The 18,446-nt window shown below is 38.2% G+C and overlaps 1 protein-coding gene across 2 annotated transcripts in view; it reads left to right on the forward strand.

Annotated features, from left to right (window-relative positions):
- Window positions 1-18,446, forward strand: part of INTS4 (integrator complex subunit 4) — a 116,087-nt gene that overhangs the window by 27,199 nt on the left and 70,442 nt on the right. The gene's annotated exons all lie outside the window — the stretch shown is intronic.

The following is an 18,446-nucleotide window of genomic DNA, read 5'->3' on the forward strand; positions in this document are numbered from 1 at the left end:
AGTATCTGGCTTCTCATGTGTTTCTCATAGTCCTTTAGGTAACTACTGTTATCCTTGTTTTACACAGGTGGGAACTGAGGTTTAGGGAGTTTAACTTGCCTAAGCTTTCACAGCTAGGAAGTTGCAGAATCAGGGTATCAGTTTCTCTGATTCTAAAACCTGTGTTCTTTTTGTTATGCTTTATTGCCTCAATAAACAGACCAACTACAAAGAAACACATGTTTGGGAAGATTTTTTTAGTTTGTTTTTTTTTTTTTTAATGTTTATTTTGAGAGAGAGAGAGAGAGAGAGAGAGAGAGAGAATATGAATCCCAAGCAGGCTTGCACAGAGTTGGGGCTTGAACCCATGAACCGTGAGATCATGACCTGAGATTAAACCAACAATGAGATGCTTAACCGATTGAGCCACCCAGGCACCCCTAGGTTTTTTTCTAACTATAGAAAAAATACATGTATGTTGTACAATTTGATTTAATTTGCAACTTTAAAAAAAAATTTTTTTTATTAACATTTATTTTTTGAGAGTCAGAGAGAGACAGAGCGCGAGCAGGGGAGGTGCAGAGAGAGGGAGACACAGAATCGGGAGCAGGCTCCAGGCTCTGAGCTGTCAGCACAGAGCCCTATGTGAGGCTCAAACCCGTGAACCGTGAGATCATGACCCAAGCTGAAGTCAGTCGTCCAACTGACTGAGCCACCCAGGCGCCCCAATTTGCAACTTTTAATTAGCTGTTTTTTGTACATAATAGCAGCTTCTAAACCTTGTAAAATTGGTTTTACTTTTTTTTTTTTAAGTTTATTTATTTTGAGAGAGATGGGGGGGGGAGGGGCAGAGAGAGGGAGAGAGAGAGAGAATCCCAAACAGGCCTGGCTCTCTCAGTGCAGAGCCTGACACAGGGCTTGATCCCATGAAACTGTGAGATCATGACCTGAGCCAAAACCAAGAGTCAGATGCTTACCCGACTGAGCCACTCAGGGACCCCAAATTGGTTTTACTTTTAATCTTTTTGATAAATTTGAGAATATAAGAAGACGAGTGTGTTTGAATTAGAGGACTATTTCTGAGGCCCAGGAAAAAGAATGTTTTGTTTCTCTTAGTAAACAACAAACAAACCCAAACAGCCTGACAAGTACAATATTAAAAGCCTTAAGTGGAAAAAAACTAAGGATTGTGTGTTTGATAGAGTAAGTATGTCTCCCACACGAGAGAACAGTGTATCTGTGAGGTTGTGCTTGTGAGAAAAGTGTCCTACTAAGTGGACTGTTGTGCTTTTAGGTAACAGTTTTTTAAATTTGCTTTAAATAAACATTTTATTATAAAAATTTATACTCAAGATTAAAGAAAGAACTATATTCATAATTCACTCTCCAGAGGTAACCATCAGTATCTTTTTGGTGTATTGCTTTCTAATTTTTTTCTGTCCCTAGATTGTTTGCTATTTTTTTAAACACACAGCTCTAATCATAATTTATGTACAGTTTTGCATTTTGCTTTTTCACTGACATTATAACAAGTATTTTATATTGTAAGTGTATTGTAAACATTTTCAATGGATGCATGATAATTAAACCAAATAATTAAACCATAGTTTACCTAACTATTCTCCTGTTACTGGACATTTATATCATAAGCACTTAAAAAAATTTTTTTTTTAATTTTATTTTTTATTTTTTAAAATTTACATCCAAATTAGTTAGCATATAGTGCAACACTGATTTCAGGAGTAGATTCCTTAATGCCCCATACCCATTTAGCCCATCCCCCCCTCCCAGAACCCCTCCAGTAACCCTCAGTTTGTTCTCCATATTTATGAGTCTCTTCTGTTTTGTCCCCCTCCCTGTTTTTATATTATTTTTGTTTCTCTTCCCTTTTATTCATCTGTTTTGTCTCTTAAAGTCCTCATATGAGTGAAGTCATATGATTTTTGTCTTTCTCTAATTTCACTTAGCATAATACCCTCCAGTACCATCCATGTGGTTGCAAATGGCAAGATTTCATTCTTTTTGATTGTAAGCATTTTTTAAATTGTAAATAATACTACAGTGAATATTGTTAGTCTAAAATGTTTTCTGGGGGCGCCTGGGTGGCTCAGTCGGTTGGGCGTCCGACTTCGGCTCAGGTCACGATCTCACGGTCCGTGAGTTCGAGCCCTGAGTCGGGCTCTGGGCTGATGGCTCAGAGCCTGGAGCATGCTTCCGATTCTGTGTCTCCCTCTCTCTCTGCCCCTCCTCCGTACATGCTCTGTCTCTCTCTGTCTCAAAAATAAATAAACGTTAAAAAAATTTTTTTAAAAATAAAATGTTTTCTGTATTTAGTTTTATTTCCTAGACATAGGTTGTCACCTATTAGAGTTGTCACTTTAATGAGTTTTTTAAATGAGTTTTAATGAGTTTTTTAAAGGCTCTTGATACTTTTTGGCACATTGGTTCCCAAAGTGTTCCAGTTTATTTGAACACCAGCAGTATATGAGAGTGCCTAATTTTACTGTGTCATTCTAGCATTGGATGTTCCTGAGTTTTTTTCCCCATTCCCCTTCACCCATTTTGCTCATTCCCCCAACCTCTCCACTTGGGCAACCATCTGTTTGTTTTCTGTATTTATAGGTCTGATTCTGCTTTTTACTTGTTTATTTGGTTTTTTAAAATTCCACGTGTGAGTGAAGTCACAAGGTATTTGTTTTTCTCAGTTTGACTTATTTCACTTAGCATAGTATCTCTAGGTCCATCCATATTGTCTCAAATGACATGTCTCCTCCTTTTCTATGGCTGTTTAATATTCTCCCTTATCCATTTGTCTCTCATTGGACACTTAGGTTGCTTCTGTATCTTGGCTATTGTAAACAATGTTGCAATAAACATAGGGAGCATGAATTTGTGTTTTTGAATTAGTGTTTTTGGTTTCTTTGGGCAAATACCCAATAGTAGAATTACTGGGTTGTATGGTATTTCTATTTTTAATTTTTTGAGGAGCCTCCATACTGTTTCTACAGTGGTTGTACCAGTTTGCATTCCCACCAACAGTGTATGATTCATGTCCTTGTCAACACTTGTTATTTTTTATCTTTTTTATTTTAACCATTCCAGCAAGTTCAGGGTTTTGATGTACATATCCCTGATGATTAGTGATGTTGAACATCTTTTCATTTATCTTTTGGGCATCAGTATATCTTCTTCGGAAAAATGTCTATTCAGATCCTCTGCCCACTTTTTAATTGGGTTGATTTTGGTATTGAGTTGTATAAGTTCTTTATGTGTTTTGGATATTAACCCCTAATTGGATGTACCCTTTGCAAATATCTTCTCTCATTCAGTAGGTTGCCTGATGGTTTTGTTTGATGGTTTCCTTTGCTGTGCAAAAAGTTTTTATTTTGATATGTTCCCTATAGTTTTGTTTTTTTGCTTTTGTCTTTTGGAGACCTATCTAGAAAAATTTTGCTATGGCCCATGTCAAAGAAATTACTGCCTCTGTTCTAGGATTTTTATGGTTTTAGGTCTCATTTAGGTCTTTAATCCATTTTGAGTTTATTTTTGTGTATGGTATTAGAAAGTGGTCCAGTTTCATTCTTTTGCATGTAGTTTTCCAGTCTTCCCAGCACCAGTTATTAAAGATATTTTCCCCACAGTATATTCCACAATATATCTGTCTTACCCAAAGTGATCTACAGATTTGATGCAATCCCTATCAAAATACCAACAGTATTTTTCACAGAACAAGCAATACTGAAATTTGTATGGAACCACAAAAGACCCTGAAAGCAATCTTAAGAAAGAAAAAACAAAGCTGGAGGTGTCACAATTTCAGATTTCAAAATATACTACAAAGCTGTAATAATCAAAACAGTATGGTACTGGCACAGAAATAGACCCCCTCATCTGTGGAACAGAATAGAAAGCCCAGAAATAAACCCACAAATATATGGTTGGTTAACCTATGACATGACAAAGAAGGCTTGGGTATTAATATTTTAAAATAGAAGATAAACCTGTTAATCTGGTAGGAGGAAAATGGTGTTTGTTTCAATTACTCTTTTTTAAAAATGTTTATTTGAGAGAGAGAGAGAGAGAGAGAGAGAAGAGAGGGCGGAGAGAGAGAGAGAGAGAGAGAGAGAGAGAGAGAGAGAGAGAGAAACAAACCTAACCAGGCTCTGCACTTTCTGGATAGAGCCAGACATAGGGCTCAAACCCATGAACCATGAGATTGTGACCTGAGCCAAAACTAAGAGTTGGATACTTAACTGACTGAGCCACCAGGCACCCCCTTTTTGTTTCCTTTTAAAAAGATTATTAGTGAGACTTCATATTTGTTTTTCATTTCTCTTTCCTCTCTTGAGAATGAACTTTTCATTTTCTTTGCTAGCTTCTCATGTGGGGTTTTTGTATGTTTCTTCACCATTTCTAGAGGCTCATAATGGAGTAAAAATTTCAACCATTTGAATGTGGTAGATCTGTCAAACTCAAGTAAATAAAGCTACCTACGATGCATAGCTACAGTTAATATTTATATTGTCTAATGCCATTTTGTCTGTGATTTTGTCATACATTGTGCCTTGATATAAGATTCACATATGATAACATTCACCTTTTTTATAGAAGTAATATAAAGTATTTTCTCCAACCACAGTGGAAGGAAATTAGAAATCAGTAACAAAGAAATTTGGAGAACTCCTGAATATATGGAAATTAAACAGCATACTCCTATATCACCAATGGGTCAAAGAATAAATCAAAAGGGAAATTAGAAAAAACTTTGAGATGAATGAAAATACAACATATCACAACTTATGGGATGCGGCTAAAGCAGTCTGAGAAATTTATATCTCTAAGTGCCTATGGTAAAAAAGTTGAGAGATCTCAAGTCAGTAACCTATCCTTCTACCTTAAGACACTAGAAAAAGAAGAGTGCATGCACTAAATACAAAGCATGCAGATGGAGGGAAATGCGAAAGGTTAGAGTGGAAATTAATGAAATAGTGAATAGAAAAACAATAGAAAAAAGTCAACAAAACCAAAAGCTTGTTCAACAAAAATCGACAAATCTTTAGTTGTATTGATCAGGAAAGGAAGAGAGAAGATTCAGGGCGCCTATGGTGGCTCAGTCAGTTAAACATCCAACTCTTGATTTCAGCTCATGTCATGATCTCACGGTCGTGAGTTTGAGCCCTGCATCGGGTTCTGCGCTCGTAGTGTGGAGCTTGCTTGGGATTCTCTCTCCCTCTCTCTGCCCCTCTCTCACTTGTGCTGTCTTTCTCTTTCTTTCAAAATAAATAAATTTTATTTTATTTTTTATTTTATTTTTTTGATGGGAGTCTTTTTAAATATTTATTTATTTAAATTATTTTATTTATTTATTTAATTTATTTTTTTAGTTTATATCCAAGTTAGTTAGCATATAGTACAACAATGATTTCAGGAGTAGATTCCTTAATGCCCCTTACCCATTTAGCCCATCACCCCCCACACAACCCCTCCAGTAACCCTCTGTTTTCCATATTTAAGAGTCTCTTATGTTTTGCCCCCTCCCTGGTTTTATATTATTTTTGCTTCCCTTCCCTTATGTTCATCTGTTTTGTCTCTTAAAGTCCTCATATGAGTGAAGTCACATGATATTTTTCTTTCTCTGACTAATTTCGCTTAGCATAATACCCTCTAGTTCCGTCCAGATAGTTGCAAATGGCAAAATTTCATTCTTTTTGATTGCCGAGTAATACTCCATTGTATGTATATCCCACATCTTCTTGATCTGTTCATCCATCGGTGGACATTTGGGCTCTTTCCATATTTCGGCTATTGTTGATAGTGCTGCTATAAACATGGGGGTGCATGTGCCCCTTTGAAACAGCACACCTGTATCCCCTGGATAAATACCTAGTAGTGCAATTGCTGGGTCGTAGGGTAGTTCTATTTTTAATTTTTTGAGGAACCTCCATACTGTTTTCCAGAATGGCTGCACCAGTTGGCATTCCCACCAGCAGTGCTAAAGAGATCCTCTTTCTCTGCATCCTTGCCAACATCTGAATGTTAGCCATTCTGACAGGTGTAAGGTGCTATCTGATTTTGGTTTGGTTTGTATTTCCTAAATGATGAGTGATGTTGAGCATTTTTTCATGTGACAGTTGGCCACAGTGCGAGTGGGGGAGGGGTAGAGAGAGGGAGGTAGAATCTGAAGTAGGCTTCCAGGCTTTGAGCTCTCAGCACAGAGCCCGACTTGGGGCTCCAACCCCTGAACTGTGAGATTATGACTTGAGCCAAAGTTGGGACACTCAACCAACTGAGCCACCTGGGCGCCCCTTAAGATTTTATTTTTAAGTAATCTCCACACCTAGTGTGGGGCTTGAACTCACACCCCAGAGATCAAGAGTTGCATGCTTCTCCGACTGAGCCACTCAAGTGCCCCCCCAAATGGGCAAAGCATCTTAATTGGCATTTCTCCAAAGAAGATATACAAATGGCTAATAAACACAAAATGATGTTCAGCATCTTCAGTCATTAGGGAAATACAATTCAAAATCACATGAGATGCTGTTTCACACCTTTTGGATGGCTGTACTTAAAAGAGGTTTGACCATACCAAGTTTTGGTGATGGTGTGGAGTGATTGGAGCTCTCCTCCATTTCTGGTGGAAATATAAAGTGCCTCAGCTGCTTTGGAAAACAGTTCAGCAGTTCCTCAAAAAATTAAAGATAGACTTACTATATGACCCAGCAGTCCTACTTGTAGGTATCTACCAAGAGAATTGAAGCATATTTACACAAAAATTGGTACATGAATGTTTATAGCATCAATATTCATAATAGTCAAAAGGTGAAAACAACCCAAATGACCATCTCAGCAACTGATGAATGGATAAAGAAAATACAATGGAATGAATATATATATATATATATATATTTTTTTTTTACCATAAAAGGAATGGAATACTGATACATGCTACACCTGGATGAATCTTGAAACCATGCCAAGTGAGAGAGCTAGTTACAAAAACACATATATATGATTTCGTTTATATGAAATTTCCATAATGGGTAAATCTAACAGACAGTTAATTAGTAGGTACTTAGGGATGGGAGAGATGGAGGGATATGTGGTTGGTAGCAAAAGGGCATCTTTGAAATAATGAAAATGTTGGAAAATTAACTCTGATAATGATTGTACGTACAAATAGATCTGTAGATTGATATATGTTTCTGTCTATAGATATAGATATCAAAACCCATTGAATTGTATACAGTAACTGGATGAATTGCATGGTGTGTGACTTATATTTTAATAAAAAGTACTATTAAAAAGAATTCACTCCTTGGGGTGCCTGGGTGGCCCAGTTGGTTGAATGTCTGACTTCGGCTCAGGTCATGATGTCACAGTTCATGAGTTCCAGCCCCGCCTTGGGCTCTGTGCTGTTGGTGTGGAGCCTGCTTGGGATTCTTGCTCTCTCCTCTCTCTCTGCCCCTCCACCATTTGTGCTTTCTCTCTCTCTCAAAATAAATAAAATTTTAAAAACCTAAACAAATAACAGTTCACCCTTTGAATTTGAATTGTGGTGGATTTATCAACATTTGTATTGTTTTCACTCTGTTGGCTATTGTGAATAATGCTGCTGTGAATATTTGTTTGAAGTTTTGGTTGGAAGTATGTTTTCAGTTTTCTTGGGTATATCCTAGAAATGAAATTGCAGGGCCATGTAAACTTACATTTAACTTTTCTGTTAAAAAACATTTTTGGGGCACCTGGGTGGCTCAGTCAGATGAGTGTTTGGCTCTTGATTTTGGCTCAGGTCATGACTGCAGGGTCATAGGATCAAGCCCTGTGTCGGTCTTCATGCTGAGCATGGAGCCTGCTTAAGATATTCTCTCTCTCTCTCTCTCTCTCTCTCTCTCTCTCTCTCTCTCTCTCTCTCTCCCCCCTCCCTCCCCCTCCCTCTCCCCCCTCCCCCTCCCTCTCCCCCCTCCCCCTCTCCCTCTCCCTCTCCCCTTCTCTCCCTCTCTCACTCTCCCTCCCTCTCTCCCCCCTTCTCTCCCTCCCTCCCTCTCCCCCACTCTCCACTCACATACTGTCTCTCGCTCTCTATAAATAAAAAAAATAAAACGTCAACCTTAAAAATAAAATAGCCAGTTATTAAAACAAAAGAAAAAAATTTTAAGGGCATCTGGCTGTCTCAGTTGGTAGAGCATGCTACTCTTTTTTTTTTTTAAGTTTATTTATTTTGAGAGAACCAGTGGGCAAAGTTAGAGGGGTGGGGGGGGGTGGGGGTGGGAAACAGAGGATCCAAAGAGGGCTCTGGCTGACAGCAGAGAGCCCAATGCGGGACTTGAATCCACCAACAATGAGATCATGACCTGAGCTAAATTCGGATGCTCAACCAACTGAGTCACCCAGGAGCCCTGAATTTTTTTTGTTTAAATAAATTGAGTAAATTTTTAAAAATATAAAAAATACCCATAACATAAAATTTACCATTGTGACCATTTTACAGTGTACAGTTCAGTGGCATTGAGTATATTCTTAATGTTGTGCCGCCATCACCATCATCCTTCACCCATCTCTTCCCTTTGCAAAACTGAAACTTCCCAGTCTCCCCTCCCCGCTAGTCCCTAGCAACCACCATTCTGTTTTTCGTCTTTCTGAATTTGATTATTCTAGTTACCTTTTCATATAAGTGGAATTATGCAATATCTGTTCTTTTGTGTCTGACTTATTTTCTTTGCATAAAATTCACTCTTGGTCAGTTCAGGCAGCTATAACAAAAATGCTATAAAGTGGATGGGCTTCAACAACAAACATTAATTTCTCACATTTCAGGAGGCTGGAAAATCCAAGATCAGGGTGCCAGCAGATTTGGTGCCTGTTGAGAGCCTCCTTCTTGGTTCATAGGAGGTCACAAGGGAGCTCTCTGGAGTCTTTTTAAGGGCATTAATCTCATTAATGTCATTTCCACCCTCATGACCCAATCACCTCCTAAAGCTCCTAACCTCCTAATGCCATTACATCAGGGATTAGGTTTCAACATACAAATTTTGGGGGAACACAAACATATAGTCTATAGCATGTCCTCAGAATTCATCCGTGTTGTAACATGTCACAATCTGTTCCTTTGTGAGGAACATACATATATTTCATTATATGCATATGCCACATTTTGTTTATCCTTTCATGTATTGAAGGTTGCCTCTACCTTTTGGCTATTGTGAATAAAGCTGCTATGTATATGGGTGTCCAGATGCCTCTTTGAGTCTTTCCTTTCAATTCTTATGGTATTGTGGACTGAATTGTGTTTTCCCAAATGTACATGTTGAATTCTTAACCTTCAATGTGATTTTATTTGGAGATAGAGGCCTTTAGGGGGGTAGTTAAGATGGATGAGGCTGTAAGGGTGGGACTAATGTTCATATAAGAAAAGGAAGAGAAACCAGGATTCTGTCTCTACGAATGTAGGAAAGACCATATGAAGACACAGCAAAGAAGATGGTTATCTGCAAGCCAGAAAGAGTGCCCTTATTGAGAACCTAATTGGCTGGCACCTTTATCTTAGATTTTTAGCCTCCAGAACTGAAGAAGTTAACTTTCTGTTGTTTAAGACCCCCAGCCTATGGTATTTTATTTTGGCAGCTCATGTAGATTATGACAGTTATATACCCAGAAGGAGACTTCTGGATCATATTGTAATTCTATTTTTAGTTTTTTGAGGAATTGCCATACTGTCTTTCATGGTGGGTGTATTGTTTTACATTATCACCAGCAGTGCACAGGGTTCCAGTTTCTCCACCTCCATTTCTCCTTCCTTCCTTCCTTTTGCAATAGCCATCCCAAATGGGTATGAAGTGGCATCTCATTGTGGTTTTGATTTGCTTTTCTGTAATGGTTAGTGATTAGTTATGGTAAGCATCCTTTCATGTGCTTATTGACCATCTGTGTATCTTCCTTGGAGAAATGAGATTTCAGCCTTTAAGGAACTCATGAGCCAGTAGTCAGAGTTATAAAAGATATACTAGAAATAATATGGAGTTTCCTCAAAAAAATTAAAAATAGAAATACCATGCGATCCAATAATTTTAATATTGGGTATTTACCCAAAGAAAACAAAAACACTGATTTAAAAGATATATGCTACCTTGTGTTTATTGTAGTTTACAATAACCAAGATATGAAAGCAACCTAAGTATCCTTTGATAGGTGAATGGATAAAGGAAATATGGTGTATATATACAGTGGAATATTACTCAGCCATAGAAATGTTGGGATCTTGCCATTTGCAATAACATAGGTGGATCTAGAGGGTGATATGCTAAGTGAAATAAGTCAGCTGAGAAAGAAATATACAAGATGATTTCACTCATTTGTGGAATCATAAAAAACAAACGAACAAACAAGTAAAGCAGAAATGGACCCATAAATATAGAGAACAAAGTGGTGGTTGTTGGAGGGTAGGGGCTGGAGGGATGAGAAAAATGGCTGAAGTGGAGCAGAAGGTACAGGCTTCTAGTTAGGGCACAAATAAGTCATGGGGATGAAAGGTACAACATAGGGAATATACTCAGTGTTATTGTAACAGCACTGTATGATGACAGATGGTATACATGTGAGCATAGCATAATGTATAGAGTTGTTCAATCACTATGTTGTACACCTGAAACTAATAACATTGTGTGTCAACCATACTTCAATCAAAAAAGAAAAAGGGGGGCACCTGGGTGGCTCAGTCGGTTAAGCATCTGACTTTGGCTCAGGTCCTGATCTCGCGGTCTGTGAGTTCGAGCCCTGCGTTGGCCTCTGTGTTGACAGCTCAGAACCTGGAGCCTGTTTTAGATTCTGTGTCTCCCTCTCTCTCTCTGACCCTCCCCCCGTTCATGCTCTGTCTCTCTCTCTGTCTCAAAAATAAATAAACGTTAACAAATTTCTTAAAAAAAAGGAAGAAAAAGAATGGGGGCCTCTGGGTGGCTCAGTCGATTAAACGTCCAATTCTTGATTTTGGCTCAAGTTATGATCTCACTGTTTGTGAGATCCAGTCCTACATGAGGCTCTGTGCTAACAATACAGAGCCTGCTTGGGATTCTGTCTCTCCTTCTTTCTGCCCCTCCCCTTCTCATGCTTTCTCTATCTCTCTCTCAAAAATAATAAATAAACATTTTTTTAAAAAAGAAAAAGAATTTAAAGGGATCTTGAGACCAAAAACCATTTAGGAACCTGGTTCAGGAAAAAATAACATGTAGATACAAAGCAGTAGTGATTAAGTCAATGTGGGTAGATGCAGGGTCTTGTAGGTCTTGTTGAGAAGCCATTAAAGTGTTTTGGGTAGACACTAGGGAGAGAGGTGACCTCAGATTTGCATTTCATAAAGAAGTTTCTTGTGTTATGGAGAACTCATTGGAGAAGAGGCCAGTATTGCCTAGGAGATACCAGTCAGGATGTATTGTATCCCAATTCACAGGTTATAGTAATTTGATTTAAAGTGATAGAAAGATGGAAAAATATGTATAGGTTTGAGAAATATTTAAATTTTTTTTTTCAACGTTTATTTATTTTTGGGACAGAGAGAGACAGAGCATGAATGGGGGAGGGGCAGAGAGAGAGGGAGACACAGAATCGGAAACAGGCTCCAGGCTCTGAGCCATCAGCCCAGAGCCCGACGCGGGGCTCGAACTCACGGACCGCGAGATCGTGACCTGGCTGAAGTCGGACGCTTAACCGACTGCGCCACCCAGGCGCCCCAGAAATATTTAGATTAAGGAGATTTAGTGATTGAGGATGGGTTGAAGGTGAAGGAATTATTCAAGATGATTCCTAGGTTTCTGGTTTTTGTGTCAGATTAGATGCTGGTGCCTCTCAGTGAGAACAGAGAATTCCAGGAAAGCATTGCATTGGGACCAAATCCAAACACCCCAACAACTTTAAACTTAATCTCCAAATGATAAAAATAATGTAAAGGATTTCCATATATCCTTCTCCACGATTCACCAATAGTTAACATTTTCCCACATTTACTTTGTCACTGTTGTTTTGTATCTACATGTTATTTTTTCCTGAACCATTTACCAGTAAATTGCAGTTATAAAGCCTATTTCCACTAAAGTAATATTTAAATACTTAAGTGTGTTTCTTAAGAAGGCTATAATTTTTATAAATGCAGTGCAGCTCTGAAAATCAGGAGATTGAACTTTGATACAGTACTAATACTAATAGCAACCGTTATTCAAATTCTACCTATTGTCCCAATATTATCCTTTATATAAATTTCTCTTTTCTGGTCCAGGATACCATAGTGCATTTAGTTTTCATGCCTCTTGTCTTCTTTAATTTGGAAAGGTCCCTTAGCCAATCTTTGTCTTTCATGAGCTTGACATTTTTGAAGAATATAGGCCGTTTATTTTAGAATGTGTTGCAGTCTGTATTTGTCTGATAATTCCTCTGTTTAGATTCAGGTTATGCATTTTGGCAGGGATACCACATAACTAATAATTTTCCTTCTCAGTTTATTATATTATGAGGCACAGATGAAGTTTGACTCGTTGATGTTGTTAACTTTGGTACTTGGTTAAGGTAGTGACTTCCAGGTTTTTTGTTGTAGAGATTTTTTCTGTGATTAATAAGTGATTTGTGGGAGATACTTTGAGATTATGTAAATATCCTCTTCCCCATCATATTTTTACTCAATATTTTAGTGACTATTAATAAATATTGCTGACCTGGTTGTTCTTTGGTCATTGCAAAATCATGATTTTCTAACTCTTACTTCTTCTGTATTTATTAGTTGACACTCTACTGTAAATAAAGCATTCCCTCCCTTCTTTCCTACTCTCTCTCTCTTATTTTATTGAATATATTATAATCTATTCCTATCATTATTATTTTTTGAAGTTCAAATTGTTCCTTTGTATGTCTTTCAAATATAAGGTATGAATCTGCCATATTTTTTGTTTCACAGTAGGAAGAAAGTCATGCCTTCAGGTACTCTTAACTCTTCAATGTTCATTTCATTTTATCCTGTCAATAACCCTTTGAGGTACATTGTATAGCTAATCTTCATTTGAGAGATGAAAAATTTGGCTGACAGATGTGGCTAGGAAATTAATATTCTTTTTATATGTAGCATCTATACAACTGAAATTGGAGATCTTCTGCTTTCCTTTCTATCTGTGAAGATTTTTTCCAACTGGACAAATGTATCTTGTCATTTTTTCATATAAAGCTTTCTTAGAACCTGGTTTTAATTCTTCTTTGTCTCCATCTCACCTTTTGTTCCAGTCTCTGTTTCTATGGCAAAAGTACATTAAATTCTTAAGGCAGCATATAGAACCATACAGCCTTTTAACATTTAAAATATTATTCAAACCACTATTATGTGTGGTTTGTTAGAAGGTATCTGTTAAAATCATTTGCATATGGGGCACCTGGCTGGCTCAGTTGGTGGAGTGTGTGATTCTATCTTGGGGTTGCAGGTTCAGGCCCCATGTTGAGTGTAGAGATAACTTAAAAATAAAATCTTTAAAAAAATCACTTTAATACAAAGTACACTGAATTTTTGTCCATGCTTAAACACAATCCATATTAAACTGAATGAATCAGTAAGTTATTTTTGTCTTAAGAAACTTCATTCTTAGATTTTTTTGATACACTTAACCATTGATTTTTTTCCCCCATAGCAATAGTTTTAAACTGGTTTAGTCTGGTTTTGACATGGATTGCTCTTATTATTGGGGAAGTGGTTTGCTTACTCATGCCATTAATATAAAAATGATGTCACTATAGTGGCCTGGGTATAACACCAAAATAGCATCATCTGCAGAGCAGACATACTAGGCAGCTATTAGTGATGATGGCATGATGCAAGAAGTGACCTGTATGGGAAGGACATCACAGAACTGTAATTGCTGCCCTGAGGGTGTGATTTAGACTTCCGCTCTCTTTCAGCCTAACATTCAGTGTGCAGTAATAGGCTGGTTATACAGCAGTGTTGCCTGGTTACCTTAATAGAAGCTGGAAGATTTCAGTTTGTTGTTTGAAAATTGAATGAAGTGTTTGTAACAGTGGAAACAATCTTCAGCTGCTGGTGGTTCAGTCAACAGTTTAGTTATGAGAAGTGATGTTTTCATACTAAAATAGTTTGTTAAAAAATATCCTGTTTTAAGTGGCAGCCATTGTCATCTTATCTGTAAGTTTTTCTTAACTTCTCAGTTTCACTGTCTTATTTTGATTGATGGTTTTGAGCTTTTACTATATATAAGGCATTTTGAGGACTTCAGGGTATGTTTCACATTTCTGCAACCTAAATAACTTGGAGGCAAGAATTAACTCTGAGCCACAGTGTTGGAGTGAACCATTTTTATAATGAGAAGTTCTGTATCTGAGAGCCCCACCCTCAGCATAGTGGCTTTTTCATCAGGTTTCCTTTGTTTTCTTCTCCAAGTAAGCTTGCCTGCCCACCCCACGTTCACACAGGACATAGCTTCTCTCCAAGTCCCGGGTTCCCACTTAATTCAGGAATCTTCTCCAGGAGCATTCTGATGTGAGCCATTAATAGGTGCTCACTACCTTTTATGACAGACTGCCCTGTTGTTAAACAGCCATCACTAGAAAGTTCGTGTTTGTGTCTTCCAGGTCAGCAGACCTATTTCATCCAGGTGCCCACTCTTACCTCTGACCCTTCACCATTTTCTCTGCCGTCACTTGCGCTTTTTTTCCCTACCTCTTCTCTTCTTAAGTAGGTTTGTTTGTTTGTTTGTTTGTTTGTTTTTAAGTACATTCTAAGTGCTAGGCACTACAGTAGGCTCTTGTACTTACTGAATGTCTATTATATCCCAGACACTATTAGCTAATTTTACATACAGTAATTCCTAAATGAGTTCATTTAGTGTACTCACCACAAAATTTCATGGTAGGGGATATTATTCCTATTTTTACAAAGTAAGGATTTCTAAAGACTTGTGGGGTTTAGTGAAGATCCCAAAGATACTAACTGGCGGGGCCAGCAATCAAATAGGTCTGTCTGATTCCCGTCCATGCTCATTCAGCTTTGCTATTTTGCCTCTCAGACAAGATGTGAAACAATTTATGGAATCCACTTTGTCTGCAAAGCTTCCTATGCTTCCTGGAGGCATTTTCTGAACCTGTTTGGGGTGTGGTTCAGCTATTGCTGCCTCTTTCTTTGAATGGTCTTAAAATGCACTTTTCTTATGCATAATGTAATTTCTTCCTTCTTTCCTTCCTTCCGTCTTTCTGATTTTATTTTATTAAAAAAAATTTTTTTTAATGTTTATTTTTGAGAGCGAGCACACTTGGGGGTGGGGCCGAGAGAGAGGGAGACATGGAATCTGAAGCAGGCTTCAGGCTCTGAGCTGTCAGCACAGGTTCCAACATGGGGCTCAAACCCACAAACCGTGAGATCATGACCTGAGTCAAAGTTGGATGCCTAACTGACTGAGCCACCCAGTGCCCCTGATTTTATTTATTTTTAAGTAATCTCTATACCCAGGATGGGGCTTGAATTTACAACCCTGAGATCAAGAGTTGAAGGCTCTACCAACTGAGCCAGCCAGGCGCTCTTGTTTTTCTAATGTTTATGAAACAGTATGTTTTTATTTTTTCTTGTGTGTGGACAGTTCAATTATTTTTTTAAATTTTTTTAAATGTTTATTTATTATTCAGAGACAGAGAGAGAGGATGAGCATGGGAGGGGCAGAGAGAGGAGGAGACACAGAATCTGAAGCAGGCTCCAGGCTCTGAGGTGTCAGCACAGAGCCCAACACGGGGCTCAAACTCACAAACCGTGAGATCATGACCTGAGCCGAAGTCAGACGCCCAACCGACTGAACCACCCAGGCGCCCTGACAGTTCAGTTATTTTTAAAGTCTCAAAATTGTGGATAAGTTGCAAGTATAATAATAGGGAACTTTATTTTCTTGTGAACCATTTTAGAATAAGTTGCCCATTTGTTATGCTTGAATACTTTAGTGTGTGCTTTCCACAAGCAAAGATATTTTTCGACAAAACCTCAATATGACCATCAAAATCAGGACATTAACATCAGCATATGCTACCATTTATCCTCATAGCTCATTCACGTTTCACTGTTTGTTTCATTCCTGTCCCTTATTGGAAAAGGATCCAGTTCGGAATCACATGTTATGTTTTTAGTCACCATACCTCGTTAGTCTCCAATCTGGTATAACTCCTGTCTTTACTTGATTTTATGATGTTGACATTTTTGAAAATTGGGATAGGTCTTTCATAGAACCTTCCGGAATTAGGGTTTATCTGATATTTCCTCATAATTAGATTCAAGTTTTCCACCTTTGCTAAGAATATCACAGATGTGGGGCGCCTGGTTGGCTCGGTTGGTTGAGCATCCGACTTTTGATTTTGGCTCAGGTCATGATCCCAGGGTTGTGGGTTTGAGCCCTGCATCAAGAGCCTGCTTGAGTTTCTCTCTCTCTCCCCCCCCAACTTGTGCCCTCTCTCTGTCTCTCTCTCAAATAAAAAATAAATTAAAAAAGAAAAAAAGAATATCACAGACAAGGGGCACCTGGGTGGCTTAGTTAAGTGTCTGGCCACTCAGGTCATGATCTTCATGGTTGTGAGATCAAGCTCTGCACTGGGTATGGAGCCTGCTTAAGATATTCTCTCTCCCCCCACTTCTCCCCTACTCACATTTTTTTTCTTTCTCAGAATAAAATATATACATACATACGTATATATATGTATATATCAGACGTGTGTACATTTGATGTATATACATCACATATATATATACACACGCATCTGAGATATATATACATACACACACACACACACACACACACACACACACACATATATATATATATATATATATATATATATATATATATATATATAAATAAAATCAGAGGAGTGCCTGAATGGCCCAGTCAGTTGAGCATCCAACTTCAGCTCAGGTCATGATCTCACAGTTCATGGGTTCGAGCCCTACGTCGGGCTCTGTGTTGACAGTTTAGAACCTGGAGCCTGCTTTGGATCTGTGTCTTTCTCTCTCTCTGCCCCTCCCCGACTTGCACTCTGTTCTTCTCTCTCTCAGAAATAACTAAATATTAAAACAAATAATCACAGACAAGATACTCTTCTTACTGCATCCTGTTAGGTGCTACACCATTTTGATTTGTCCCAGTACTAATGATGTTTACTTTGATCACTTGGTTAAGATAGTGTCTGTCACACTGCTTCACTATAAAGTTACTCTCTCATTTTGAAATGAGTAAGTGTTTTTGTGGGGTGGCACTTTAGACATTGTAAACATTCTGTCATCAAACTTTCAGTTTGTGTGTATCAGTTATGAACTCCGATTACTTGTTTGCTCAGTGGGTGGTAGTCTGTTACTATAATTATTTGTTGTGATGTTCCGATTTCCTGATTCGGCCAAGTGGGAACCCTTTTAAGCTGGCTTCTGTGTTCTTTTGACTTCTCTTGTTCTTTGAATACTTCTTTTCTTTCTGGCACAACAAAATAATCCAGGCTCATTTTGTACTTTCCCTACTCTAGCCCTGGAATCAGCTATGATATATTTACTTATTGGATACATCTTCCTGTTTCTTCAGTTTTGTGTGTGTGGGTATTATTTACACGAAGTGTTTGCAGCCTAGTTAGCTAATCATAAGAATTGGTTATTGATTTAGGATCAGTATGTTTATCATGCAGTAATTGGAAATCTGAGCAATTCTTCATGCTGGAGACTAGTGGTACTTGGGAGTAATATATGTAAGGAAAACAGGTATTGTGGAGCTTTGTAAATATTTAAGGTACAGATGCTCAACTCTGGACATAGCACAGTTTTGAAAATCATGAAGTAATTTATGCAGCGGAATGGGGGAAAAGAGCTCTGGATTGAGTGGATGTCAGGAGTGTTTAGCTCTTCTAAATTATCAGGTTTTTTTAGACATATCACTTAATCCTTATAGTCCTGTAAAATAGGGGAGTGGCAGATTAAGGCAGGAGAAGAGAAATGGGTGTTTACTGAGGGTACTTCTAGAGACTGTTGTGATTTCAAACCAGTGATTTTATAGATAGAAAAACCTGGAAAATTTGAACTTGAAGGGACTATCTAAAGATACTTGTTTTGTATTAACATTTGTATATTATGCAAATAGCTTATTTCAGTAGCATTATACGAGATATAGCCATTATGTCTTTATTTATTTATTTATTTATTTTTAACGTTTATTTATTTTTGGGACAGAGAGAGACAGAGCATGAACGGGGGAGGGGCAGAGAGAGAGGGAGACACAGAATCGGAAGCAGGCTCCAGGCTCCGGGCCATCATCCCAGAGCCCTACGCGGGGCTCGAACTCACGGACCGTGAGATCGTGACCTGAGCTGAAGTCAGACGCTTAACCGACTGAGCCACCCAGGCGCCCCAGCCATTATGTCTTTAAAAATAATGGGGCGCCTGGGTGGCGCAGCCAGTTAAGCGTCCGACTTCAGCCAGG

The sequence above is a fragment of the Prionailurus viverrinus genome, chromosome D1 (assembly GCF_022837055.1).
Source record: "Prionailurus viverrinus isolate Anna chromosome D1, UM_Priviv_1.0, whole genome shotgun sequence".
Classification (NCBI taxonomy): Eukaryota; Metazoa; Chordata; class Mammalia; order Carnivora; family Felidae; genus Prionailurus; species Prionailurus viverrinus.